This window comes from Pinus tabuliformis, chromosome X, assembly GCF_031772625.1.
Source record: "Pinus tabuliformis cultivar Carrire ecotype Pingquan chromosome X, CPIR1, whole genome shotgun sequence".
Classification (NCBI taxonomy): domain Eukaryota; kingdom Viridiplantae; phylum Streptophyta; class Pinopsida; order Pinales; family Pinaceae; genus Pinus; species Pinus tabuliformis.
This window is the reverse complement of record NC_142308.1, coordinates 1724797657-1724812798: the sequence shown is the minus strand read 5'-3', so window position 1 is coordinate 1724812798 and position 15142 is coordinate 1724797657.

The window sequence follows — 15142 nt, the reverse complement described above, 5'->3', positions numbered from 1 at the left end:
TTTGGATCATGTTCTATATCTCCCACAACTCAAGAGAAACTGTTTGTCCTTGGTCACATCCGCCAGCAAATGTCACTCCATTCATATGTTTGATGGCAAGCTTGAGGTAAGAAAAGCATCTGACCACTCACTTGTCATGAGGGGAATAGAAGAAGAAAGGCTTCTCAAACTGCAAGGAACCTCTGCTCATGCACAACATTTTCATATATTTCTCATCATGAAGAAGGTACACTTCCATCAAGCTTATTATGGCATGCTAGATTTGGACATTTAAACTATGACAGTCTACACTTATTGAAGAAAAATGGTGTTGCTGGTTTGCCTACAATTCATAGGAAACATAAGCAATGTGATGCTTGCATTCTAGGAAAGCATAGCAAACAGTCTTTTCATGATTCACATTCAAGAGCACATAGGAAGCTTGAACTCATTCATTCAGATTTATGTGGTCAATGCATGTTCCTTCTGCAAATGGAAATAAATTATATCATGACATTTATTGATGATTACACCATAATGTGTTGGGTTTATTTATTGAAGAACAAATCTGATGCTTTTCAAACATTCAAGAATTTTCATAAATAGATTGAAAATGATGCACAATCTCATATTGGGTCTATTCGCGCTGATAATGGAAAAGAATATACATCAAATGAATTTGAAAACTATCTTCGCCAACATGGGATCAAACATCAAACAACTGTGCCTTATAATCCCCAACAGAATGGTGTAGCAGAAAGAATGAATAGAACAATCTTGAATATGGTACGATCCATGCTTTTCTTCAAAAATGTAAAGATAATGTTGGGCTGATGTTGTTCTATGTGCTGCATATATAAAGAATAGATGTCCATCTAATGCTATAAGAAACAAGACTCCTTATGAATTGTGGTATGGACATGTTCCTTCGGTAAAACATCTTAGGATCTTTGGTTCCACCTGTTATGCTTTGATACCAAAGGTACATAGAAACAAACTTGGTGCTAGAAGTCGTAAGTGTATCTTCCTGGGGTATTCAAAACCTCTAAAGCAGACCGCCTCTATGATGAAGTAAATAAAAAGTTTGTTGTATCTAGAGATGTCATTTTTCTTGAATCATCCAAATCTGACAATGTTGTTGAGCGGCAACTTGATCGCTTGGATAGATTCACAAAAACGAAATCATTTCAAGAATTTGATAATCAGATTCCACATCTTGAAGGGGGATTCCTATACTAGAACAACATGTGGAATCTTCTTCTGAAGAAACAATCTCCCTACATGAAACTCCAACAATGGATGATGCTTTAAGTGATGTAATTGATAGAATTGGGAGACTCAATCTTGATTCAGTCCCAACTCAATCAACAGAGCAACTGGACCATCTCAGAAAGATCCCCCAAAATGGCTGACAAAGACACTTGAAAGTGTTCATCCTGATGAAATTGGAAAAACAGGAACCAGAAATTCAAACCGACAAAATGGAGGTGATGTAGATGACTCTAATTCACCTGTTGATATGAATGTTACTTATGATTGTGAATTGAACTTGTCTACAGATTTTGAACCAACTTCCTTCAAAGAAGTTGCTTCTCATGATGAATGGAAAGAAGCGATGAAAAAGGAGTATGATGCCCTCATAAAGAATGGCACTTGGAAGCTGGTTGATCCTCCATTTGGAACCAAACCAATTGGCTGCAAGTGGGTCTACAAGAACAAATACAAAGCTGATGGCTCACTTGACAAGCACAAAGATAGGCTTGTGGCAAAAGGTTTTGCACAGAAGGAAGGGGTCGATTATGAGGAAACTTTTGCCCCCACAGCAAAATGGGCCACCATCCGAACACTCTTTGCACTAGCAGCTCAAAACGGTTGGAAAGTCCATCAAATGGATGTAAAAACTACATTCTTGAATGGAGATCTAAAAGAGAATGTTTTTATGTCCCAGCCTGAAGGATTTGCTGTGAAAGGACATGAACAAAAAGTATGAAAACTTGTGAAGTCCTTGTATGGCCTCAAACAAGCACCGAGCCTGGTATGAAAAACTAACTGAGCATCTTTTGAAACTCAACTTCAATCATTTTGATCTTGATGATGCAACTTTATTTGTCAAGAAAGTTGGCAAAACAGTTGTATATCTTATGGTATATGTAGATGATGTTTTAATGACAGGGAACAATGAAAGCTACATTGCATCCATAAAGAAGGAATTGGGAAAAAGTTTTGAAATGACTGATTTGGGCTATGTTCATTACTATCTTGGCATTGAAGTAACCCAACATCCAAAATCCATATTTCTTTCTCAAAAAAAATACATTGGAGATTTGTTAAACATATTTGGCATGACAGAGTGCAATCCTCTTTCTACTCCAATGGAACAAAACTTAAAGCTCACATCTATTGAAGGAAAGGAATTTGAGGATGCAACAAAGTATAGACAGCTTGTAGGAAGTCTCATCAGGAATTTGAGGATGCAACAAAGTATAGACAGCTTGTAGGAAGTCTCATCTACCTCACTACTACCCGACCAGACATTTCATTTACTGTTGGAATCCTCTCCAGGTTCATGCAAAAGCCTTGTGAGGGACATTGGTCTGCTGCAAAAAGAGTTCTAAGGTACTTGAAGGGGACTCAAGACCTTGGAATCAAGTATACACAGGTGGACGACTTCAGCTTGATTGGATACTCTGATTCAGACTTCGATGGAAACAAAGAAACTGGGGTATCTACTTCAAGATATGCTATGAGTCTTGGATCAGAGCTGTCTCCTGGAGATCACGCAAACAATCAGTTCCAGCAGATTCCACAACAGAAGCAGAATACGTGGCAGCAGTTGAAGCAACGAAAGAAATTGTGTGGCTCAGGAAATTCTTGAAGATTTGCAGGTAAAACAAGTACAATCAACTCCACTCATGATTGATAACACCTCTGCAATAAAGTTGGCCAAGAACCAAAGTTCCATGATTGAAAAAGCATATCAATACTAAATATCATCTGATTCGACATCATGTTGAGGCCAAAACAATCCATCTCCGTCATTGTTCCACAAATGAGCAAATTGCAGACATCTTCACCAAAGCACTTGGAAGGGAAAAGCTTGAACGATTCAGAATGATGCTTGGACTCACCAACATCCCTTCAGATTAAGGGGGGGAATGTTGACACCTAATCTTCATGATTGGGAATTTTATGTAAATAAATAAATTGGGAAGGTGAACAATCATCGGGAGATGAACTGAACAATCACTCCCTATTGTATATAACAATGGGTTACCTATGGAATATATACGAATCAATTTTTTTCTGCCTTTGGAGAGTTACTGCTTGGCCTGACATAAACGATGGAATTTGGGTTGTATTGATGGAATTTGGGTTGTATCGATTTTGGAAGGTAATGAATTATTTTTTTGGGATAGAGATTTCTAAATTTTTCACAAATGGACTTAACGATGGGTGGAAGCTAAAAAGTAACAATCAAACATCAATTATTTTAACGCGATTGAAAATTCAAAAAATCTATTATCTAAATAATATTTGTAAATGACAAGTATATATTAGAAAATTAATAATTATATATAACACAAACTTACCTGTACTTGTGTACATTGATTCTTGACTTATTAATTCAAGTTTTAGTACTTTGTGAACAACCCTATACCACTATTCAAATTCTACAACGTTGGGAAAAACCCTCGTATATGATTATGACCAATCTTTAAATAGACATGAAAATAAGAGACTTGAATTTTTAAATAAAAATGAATTATTATGTTCTCGAAATTAATACCATTACCATAAATACATGCAAATGAAAGAAAAAAACATGTTTTACAGCAAATTGGGAGGGCCAAATAACTAATCATAAATACCTATTCTTGAAAATCACGGCGAATGGAAGGTTGTACCTCCTAATTTCAAGGATTAAATTTACTTTTTTTGCCCTCTCCCTTAAAATAAGGTGGGCTAACCTCCATACCTCATTTTTTTATAAAATAAATTTGAGGCGATTTGTAACAATGTATTATGATACAAATATTCGCCCAATAAAAATTTAAAACCCCTTAATTTTGCCCAAGGGAGAAAATCTGCCCCTAAAATTTTCCATGGTTAGGGAAAGAAGGGGTGCAACAAATGGGATTCTCAAGGTGATGGTCACTTTGGAGAGGGGAGGTCATGGAGTAATTAAAACCCTAGGGGTATGTCTACGCAAGTAAATTATAATCAATGAGGGGCTCTTCCTCGACACTATACTTTGGCTCATGGTTCCTTGAGATCATATGACACGGGGTGAGGGGATCACCTGATGAAGACTCAAGATGATAAAAAATAGAAAAGGGGAAAGGGGAAGGTAAAGTCTCAGTGAGACCCTTTTTCTGAAAATCCAATTCTAGAGCCCAAGTGATTTGAATATACTCCCAGAATCACAAGGAAGGTAGGTATGAGCAAGGGCCTTATCAATCCTATCATTGTTGGTACCAAAAATAGGGTCTTCCCAAAAAGGAGAATGAGTCATCCCCAATTGCTCCCTTTCATGCAAGGGAAAATGATAATTCTTCTTCACCAAGGTATTGATGGATATGTCCTCATAAATAATGCCTAAGAGAAAGGGAGGACCGCTCTCAACCTCATCCTCCTTGTTGGTGTCATAAATGGAGCACAATCAAATTGAGGACCAACAACTTCCCATTTCTCCTTTTAAATATGGAAATAATCTTCAATGTCATCCTCTAAGGGGCTAATGGGGCCACCTTCCTCGAGGTTCTCGAAAGGAGAATCATCGGGAGTAATATCCATGAGAAAGGTAAGGTTAGTCCTAACTTCACTTTCCATAGACTCATTTTTCTCAACACACATGTTCTTAAAGTCATTGGTTCGTCATATAGACCTAAAAAAGATTGATCATTACCTAGATTACCAAAGCTTTCACCAACCCCCATTTCCAAGGTCTTGTCATAAGTAACGGGAGGAGGGTTCTCTTCAGACATTAAAGGGGGAATTGAGGCATCTTCCACGCCTTTACCAAGACTCTTTTCAAGATTATTCCTTTCATCGTGTAGCTTTGCCTTAGAGGGGTATCTATGAGTTATCCATTCTTCATGAGGGGTGCCACCCCATCTTTCTAAGAATACATCTTCAAAATATTCATATTCAGTGTCAATCTCATGGGGGAGGTTATCATACCAATATTTAGCTTAGCCTACAAATGATAAGGCCAACAATCTCATGATTGTGTCCTCGTTATTTAATCCCTATCAGGGCTAAAGCCGAAGAGAATTCATCAATATGGACATTGGGATCTTGATTAGGACTTACTTTAAATTTAGGAATCCAACCTCTCATCCATTTCTTGATGTCAGGGTGATCTAGAGCTTCTTCAATACTAAGGTTATCATAGGGAGGAGGGAGCTCAAAATGGTCCATTAATCAAGATTTTTACACATTTTGGGGTTTCAGTGACTAGTGGATTCAACCCAAGAATTTTTTAGGTTTTTTTGGGTTTTGTGACAGTTTCTGGTTAAATTCAGAATTTTCCAGGCGATATTCGGTCCGACATCCTCATTCTTAGAGCAAGGCGAATTGTTGGTTTAGTTGGGATTTTGACACTATTTGAGCATTTTGGGTCAATTGGAATTAGCTCAAAATATTTATGGGTTTTATTGGTTGGGGTGTGAGGAGCCTCTCTGATTTTTGAAAAAAATTGGAGCAGTTTTGAGGGTTCATTTTGCAGATTGTCTCTAGCAGCAGCAGTAGCAATAACAACATTGTTTTCTGGGTAATTTGCACATTTTGGGGCTTTCCGGGTCAGCTAGAATTAGTCCAAGATTTTTCTGGGTTTGGTGGATTTGGGTGAGAGAAGCCTGCAGTTAATTTTGCATAATTTTTGGAGCAAATCTAATGGCATAAATGACAATTCACCTCTAGTAGCAGCAAAGGAATTTTATGAGCAGTGCATTGGGATAGACTGAGACATTTCAATTAGATTTTTGCTTAGATATTCACCTGGGTATTGCATTCTTGCATTAGCAAGCCCAAGTTCTATCATTCTACTCTATTGTACTCAACTCCAAAGAAATTTTAATAAAATGGCTTAGATTTGTTGTTGTTATTCTATGGTTTATTGATTTATTTCTGCTTGTATAAAAATTATGCTTGCATGGTTGTATTTTCTTGTTGTATCTTAGTGCATGTTTTGGTATTCATTGTATCTCCTAGTTTGGGATACTACATAGCTACAATTCTCATTTTAGGGCAGAGTTCGGTCTCTATGAAGGCCAAGTTTTAGGGCTAAGTACAATTTTTTGAAGCCCAAGTTTCAATAAACAAGTTAGGTTATTTGAAGGTTGAGTTTTGCTATTTGAAGGTCTTGTTCAACCCTGGTATGAAGGCCAAGTCTTGGTGTCCTAAACGCCAACTTGAGACCTGATCTGAAGTTCAACTTCTAATGGATCAAATGTTGAGTTCAAGTAGGAGCCTACAATCACTGGAAGTTGGTGTTACTGAGGATTTGTATCTTCGTCTTCTTGATAGGTTGGAGCCTACAATTTTTGTAAGTGGGTGCTTAGAGAGGATTGTTGTCTTCACAAAAGATCGTAATATAAGAAATATTGTTGTCTTTTTCAGATTTTGATTTGCACTTTAATCTCTATATTCATACAATGTGGATGATTGATTATGTGATGTGAATTTAGCTTCAAGATTAACTAAGTGAAAATTTGTCAAAAGTAACGAAATACTAATTCAACCCCCCTATCAATATTTCCAACATCAAGTTGTACATGAAAGACATTCATGACACAATAGAAGTAGATCAAAAAGGACTTCAAAACATGTGGATCTAAAGTTGGATGCATGGAAAACGAGCAAAACTGATGGTTTTTTATATTGGAATGGTCTATAAGTGATAAATTGTATAATGTGTTATCATTATTATCATTTGCAATGTTAATTTAAAGTTATGCATCCAAGATTTTTACTCATCAAAGCATGTTCACAAGGTTAACCCATGTCACCATTATTTTTTCTACTAGTAGTCAAAGCCTAAGAAGGCTAGTGAATGAACATAAAAGAGAAGATATCGTAAAAGAGATAAAAATAAACACAACTCACAATATCTCGTTTATCATTTCTAGATTATATTGTTACGTCTGGCATTGGTACTATAGGGGAAGTAGAGAAATACAAGGAAATTTTGGGCTTACATTACAGAGTAACTAAAATGGAGGTTAACTCACATAAATCCACTATTTTGTTTAATAAAATAGTACATTAACTAGAAAGAAGACGAATACAAATACGTTCTTGTTGATCTAGCTTATTTTGCTAATGGGATGAAGTACCTAAGGTTTGTGCTAAAACCAGAGGATTATAGTTTCAAACACAATCACTAGCTATTTGAAAAGATGAGAAAAGTGTTTCAAACTAGTGTTATATATGGTTATCATGAGGAAGATTCAATCGATTGAAATCAATACTTAAAGCTATCACTATTCACTAGCATTCATTAGTGTGCAATCCCAAAAGGTATGCTTTAAAAAATAAGGAAATATCACTCAAGTGTCTCATGGTATTGGATAAAGAAAAGGTATTCCACCAATGAAATAGAAATGTAGTAAGATAGCAAAACCAAAGGTATTCTATGACTAGCTAAAACATTATAGGGGCTTTAATATAGGGAGTATGGAAACAAGTGATCATGCAAATACACATTGGCTCCTCATCCTTCGAACACGAGTACCAAATTTCTAGCGAAAATAGTGGGAATATGTTTTTCAAAAGGCAATAGTCAAACTTTTCCACTAGCTAGAAAATTCACTAACATAGAGAGTTTGAAATGGGGGCATGGTTAGGATAGGGAGGAAACCATGGATAGGATGTACTAGAAGTCATATATTACCCAAACCTTTAATCAATAGCATATATATGCATGGCATTCATTGTTTGGCAATTGTAGCTGACTCGCATCACTCTTCCATTTGGAACCAAGGACAAAAAAAGGTAATCAATTTGGGGTTCAAGGAGAGGAGGTTAAAAACTAGAACTACTTCATAGAAAGACTCCAACATGTTTCTTTGAGGTTGAGTGATGAGGGCAATGAAATAGTTTGTCCAAAGATAGTTATTGGAGGAGGTTGAATGCTGATTTAGATATGTTGTGATGTTCTAGAGGGTAGAGGGAAACAAGGTTGGTGGTGGAAGCCCTATAGAAGATAAATCCACCTTTAAAAATCAAACTTTTCTTTTGGTTAGCCAACGTTTTGACATGGGAAATGTTTGATCTATATATATATATATATATATATATAAGGCCAAAGATACGAGTGTTATGCAAATGAAAAAATGCTAAAACTATAAACCATTTGTTGGTAAATTGTTCATACAAGAGGTTTGGTAGGAAGCGTTGCAATTAGGTTTCTTGCAAGGAATCTTTGTAGCAGTGTATTTGGGAAAATAGTTTTAAGGGCATGGCAATGAGAGCACACAAGGCACTTTGGTTTTCTAAAAATAAAATTTTCTTCACCCAAACAACAACATTTTTCCCTTTCAGATTATCCATCAAATAAGAATTGATATGCAGGGGTAAAACCCTTCAAGGATAATTATATGTCTAAATATAGACAAATCCTATACATGTGGTCACTTTGATTGTGCTTGTCAAGAAGACCTTGGGAAAATGCAGAGTAAGAGTTCTACTTTTGATATAAGATGACAAAAATTGTTTTAACATTTCATTGGGATAAGGGACAAATACTTGTAGAGGGAAAAAAATTCTAAAATTTATTGTCAACATATTTTCAACACATACATAAGGAAGCCATGTCCAAGCGAAAATGGATTTTAAAGCAAGATCTAACTCTGCAGAGATGTACTTTCATTAAATAGGGGGATGTTGCAGTATCACAACATCAAGCCATCTTCAAATTCCTATATGATTAACTCTCAATGATTAAGTCTGCCACAATTTGTGGGTAATGGTAAAAATCAAAAACCTTATTCACTGCATCCATCAAGATCTAAAACTAGCAGAGACCACTGAAAAATCAAATATCTCATCATATCCATGGAGAATATCTAGAAATAAGAGACATTTATTGAGAGCCTATATGGCTTTTTCCAGATGTATGTAAAATAGGGCTCTTGCTGAACAATAGCACCTTTTGGATTTTTTGAATGGGTTTTTGGTTGCTTTGAGTGAGATTTTCTAACTCCTTCCAAGCACATTACAATGTATTTTTTTGTTTCTTCTTGAAATAGTAAATATAAGAACTTTAACATTAAAAATACAATTGTAAGTCTATTTGTTTAAATTATTAAACTTCCTCAAAGCATGTACATATTGTTATGCACCGTCTATATAATGATGATTTTATGTTCATCTTTGTGTGAACAATGACATCATGACAACTTACAAGGCTTATCCCTTATAAATGTTTCAATATCATGCACATAATAACATGACTCCCAATAACCCACAATCCAAGGTGGATGAGAACATGGATGGAAATATCCCTTCTACATACAAGTGGTTGCTCTTTACAATGAGATAAATCTATGTCTAATAATTGACACAATATAATACTTCATTTCAATTATTATTTGCATTGCACATTTCATTCCAATGTAGAAATTTTGCACTAAAAATGGGATGAACATTAGCATGGATCTTACATTCTACACCCACATGGTAAGCTCACAAGAATGCATGGTAGAAGCCAAATATAAATATAAATAAATTTGTTTTGTGTATATTTGTAGATTTATGTAGCCCCAAGGGTTAAGGATTGACTTGATTAATAGATACTCTTGCGTGAGCCTACACAGCTCTTAAAATCAAATCTCATCAGGACCTTCAAGTCTCCACTAACAACATGTCTGTCTTCCATCAACAAATTCCAATGTGGAGGAAAGATCTGTGACCAAACCCCCACTTTTGATTTAAATGCGCGAAGGTGTGGTAAAATGAATGTATATAAATTAAAAATTGGCACAACCACATTGGTAAATGTGGTTGATATACGTTGATAGGCATATACATAATAATACTTCAAATTTTCACTAATAGATATAAACACAAATACTAAAAATGTTATGCAACCAAACACCTAACCCTAATAGAATAGCCTCACTTGGTAGATGAATCGCCTCACTGGGTAGATGAATCTCAGTGTTGAGAGGATCGACATACAAATTTGACCCAAAAATAGATTTTGGAGTTCATTACAAAAAGCTCTCATTAAAAACTACTATGTTTTTACAAGGGGCTTACGGTGGTTTTTAACATGCCTACAAATCAGTCGAAACAAACTTGCGAGTCAAAATAAACTTTATTGGTTCTTAGGTCTAATGTGTGGTATCACCTTTTCAGACAGACGAGTAGATTTAAAAAGTGCACATTGTGACAATTGTAATAATTTATGACCTTCGATCAAAAAATTTAAACCTTCCAACCCATTGTTTGCTTAGAACTATAAAAGGCAATGGATACCTAATGATACTCTCGCAATTCACAACATAACCAAAAGCAAGCTACAATATATCTAGCTTACTCCTTTCAAGTTCTAATCTAAAGTATCAATTTATCTTCAACTTAAATTATAATGCAGGTCACACTTCTTAATTGGCACTATACATGGTCTACACTTTAAAGTTGATCTAAGGTTTTTTCTTGGTTGCAATCTTATAAACCTAACACTAAAATGTTAAAAATACAAATGTATTCTTTGTGGAAAGATAGATCTAAATTTGAATTCACCTAAAAAAATTCATATTAAAAATAACGAAATATGAGAGGGAGGTGAGTAACCTTCTCGTTGTTGCAGCAGCCATGATCCAATAACATTAGGAGGGAAAAGATGCACTTAACCCTCTCAAAACACAGAAAACCTGGTAGAGAACCATCTATCTATCTATTAACAATATATGAGAGGAAGAAATTTGAAAGAAAATTGCAAATACTTTTGCGAAGTTCCATCGCTCACAAGCTTGAAACCAGCACTAGTATATACAATGAAGAATAACGAAATCACATGATGAATAAGCTCCCTATTGTTGGTGCCACCAGAAACTCGAGACAACAATCTAGAAACAATTTATTTGAGAGAAAAAAACAGCATATCAAGAAGGAAAACAACCAGACTGGGAAATATTGTGGGGGGGGGCCGGTGAATCAGTATTTCTTTTCAATTGTTATTTTTACCAGTTCAGATCACTTATAATTAGAACACAAAATGAACAATGATAGAATACTAATAATTGTGTTAATCAAAAATGAAGAGGACTCCAATCCTCTTTACAATGAATCAAGTACAATAATAAATTAGAGCTCCAACCCTAGATGAAGACTCCAATCATCAATCCACTAGGCTCCAACTTGTACTTTGCCAAGCACCGAGTTGGACATAACGAGGCTCCAACCTCTAGGGCTCTAACCCTGTCCCTGGTACAGGCTCCAACCTAGTCTTCTTGAGGACTCCTATCCTTTAGGGCTACAACCCACTACTTCAATTCGTCAAGATAAGTTTAATGATTCTTCAAGGCTCCCAATATCCTTTGCAGTAAGCCCTGACAAAAACTTCACCTTCAACAATGCCCTCAATAAAAGCGCTTAGCTCATCAAATGACAACTTTGTCTTCTCAGAAGGTGTCACCACAGCTCTTCATTTCACCCAAACAAACTTCTTCAAGGTCACCTAATGATGGCTTGAATGCATCATGGTCTTCAATAATCTCCACAAATCTTCAATAGGCTACTTCACAAAGTTCTCCAACGCTCCAATTATCTAGCATGTCATCAAAGGCTGCTCTAAGCCTGCTCCAAAAAAAAAAGATATTCAAAATCAACCCTCCTTCAAGAGTACTTCAAATTAGTTCAAACCCCAGGTTTGCTCCACTACAGTTCCTTAACAAGGTTCTTCAAATTACTTCTTCAACAAGTCCGGAAGGAATGCTTCAAAGATATACAAGAAGTCTTCTCTTCAAGGTATCAATCATAGCCCAAAATTGTCTTAGAAAAAAACTTCCCCAAAGTTTCGAGTTCTCCACAAGACATTGTCACTAGATCTAAGTTGTTGGTGATGACTTTTCACAGTTCTGAGCCTTCTAGATCCAAGCTTCTTATAAATCTGAGCTTTTTCAGTGGTCTACACACCACAAATCCAAGGCACAAATATTGAGCTCACAAAGTCAACAATCTGAACTCTAATGGTGACTCAATAGGCAATTGTCTAAGGTCTGCTATCCTTCTACAATTTTAGGCTATTTCTAAGCTAGAAGAGATGATTGTTCTCACAACTATCTCCACAGTTCCGGCCTCCCACAGGTGGGTGTCAAGGGTGCAGAAACGAGCCTCCAAAAGGTGCTAGCAGTCCGAGGTGTAGTCCTCTTGCCACAAAGCCAAGCTCCTATGTCACTGTTTTGAGCTATTTCCAAAGGACGTCATAGTTCTGGGCTATCTCTGAGCTAGTTCAGGTATCACTGCCCACACTTCCAAAGCTCTTTCCATTAATTTGAGGCTTCCAATCAATCTGCATTCCACAGAGCCGAGGGATGCACCAAATTTGAGCTTGAAGGAGGTCAAATCTGAGCTATTAATCTATGTTATCTAAGCTAAGTCCGAGCTCCAAAAAGGTCACAAATCTAAGTCTTTAGTAAGTTTTGTATATTGTGGTTCGAGCTGCAATGGAATATAGCCGAAAACACCCAAAAAGTGATCTCCTTTTATTCTCCTCGACCTCCTTACAACTTCTATACCTTATCTCTAAATTCTTCACCGAACTAATGAGCTCAAATGAAGTATTTTGACATCAATATATATTGATTTCGACCTTTAATGAAGAGACATGACCCTTGGAGGTAAGGACGACTTGCACAAGTAGGCTTAGGTCGGCTAGCATCAATAATATTTCGTCTTGAAAAAATATTTTCTCTCGATCTACAAGGAGTTAGAAGACAAGGGCGGGCTCATTAGAAAGGAAAAAATATCCTTTATAAGTCACACAATTCTAGCTTCAATTAGGGCCTTTTTATCATCAATAAAATTATAGTTTGTGAACTTGTCATCATTATTTTATCCAAGGCAGCCTTTCGTATTTTATGTCTAGGGCTCCTTCTTCATAGACTTTAGGCCTTCAAGCTTTTAGGATTAGGGCATCTAAGGCTTCTTCATTAGAGCTCCAAATGTGACCTTCAACAATCATCCATGCCATTATTATCTTCATCAAGGACAAGGGCTAGGGTTCTTCACATGTGTTCTTCATTTATAAGGATTAGGGCATCTTCAAACAAGGCTAAGGCTTAGGGCATCCTATTTGTCAATCATTTATCCATGCATCATTAGATCATTCAAGATAGATCACGGGCATTTAGGGCTTCATCATTTAGATCATGCATTATTAGATCATTCAAGATAGGGATATAAATGTAGCTAGGAATATATGCATCATGTGACTTGAATATGCATCATCTTTATGCTTAGAGTTTTCTCCTAGGGTTTGCATAAGGTGGGTCATTCATGTGTCACAAGAATATTTGCCATCTCTAATAATGCCATGTTGACATCAATGGCAACTTTGACCAACACAGACAGACCACTCTGTATGAATGCCTTGCAAGTCACCCCATGGGAAGGTGTCATCAACCACATGGTGCAAACACATAGACAGTTGTGGAAACAAATAGTTTGAACTGTCACCATTTCAATTTCAATAAAAAAAATATTTATTATTAAATTATATGTAACGTTCAAGAGGAGAGGGTTTGGTGAAATCACAACCCTCCATGCTATTATCATACGAATCATTCAATCTCATCCATTGATTTACCAAGAAATCAATGGATGGGATTAAAAAAAAAAACTAACTAACTAACTAACTCAAGCCTCCATCCATAAATTGAAATAGGTACACCTATCGGCATAATTATAGAGATATAAAAATTAACCAAAAAAATTGCTCAAATAATACCAATAAAAAAAAACTCTCTGGACAAATAATACCAATAAATCAAATTATTAGCCCTGTGAGACAGTTCAATCAGATTGACAAACTGTTTCAAGGCAAAGTTTGTCATGAGGTCCCTGCTTCTAGTTTGGGTTATATTTAAGTCTTCCTAGGTCATCAACTATTTTGATTGACAATTGATATGCCTTTCATCCAAATATTCCAAAGGTGGGGGGAAATGTAGCAAAATATTTGTTGCAAAAAATATTACTAAATCGATATCTCTGTTATATCATGTTGTTTCTTCAAGGCATTCTATACACATTCAAATTATGAGCAAGGATCTTATATATAAATTGTACTCACATATTTAGACACACCTCGAGTATGTAATCAATATATGCTTAAGTATGTTTATTCATCCTCTTGATATATGTTTACGCTTTGTTTATTTATCCACACAATGAGTCTCTCTAGCCTATGACTTCCAATCACTTCTATGGCATAAGGCGCATAAACTCACAAAGCTTATTACAATAATATTAATTATATTTTAATAATAAGGTCACAATCAAGCCAGAACACCAAATTGATGTATGAGGACTTTTTGTTTGTGGGAGAAGGTACCCCTCCACACAGTAATTTAACTATTAAAATTTACAGAAATGTACATTCTTTATCACGCTCGGGACTTAAACCTGAGGACTCTTAAGAGAAAACATACTTTCTTAACCATTGGGCCCACTCACACTATTTACGTTGCATACTTCAAGGTTTAAAAAAATAAAGATAGAAATACACAAACAGATAGATTATCTCTATATATAAACTCATCACATAATTGGTGTTGAAATTCTTACTGCCTCACCATTTATGACGGTTGGTTTATCATTTGTGGGCTTGTAGGACAAATACTTTGCCAACTCTGTTGGCACTGTGGATATGTATGACACGAGCCCTATGACCCACGAGCATATGGCATGCATGCCCACGATTTCAATTATCTTTAAACTGCTTCCACAGCTTACAAGGATTATACCATACAACATAGATCATGGTACGCATGTCATTGATTTCAAATGAGAAAATCAAATAAAAAATAACGTTAATGGCACAAGGTGAATGAAATCTACCTCAGATTGCAAATTCCAGGGTCACAAACAAAGGATTATACAATGCAGGTCCACATTAAATACAAAATAATGTGGTTGGTAATTCAAAACATCTGCA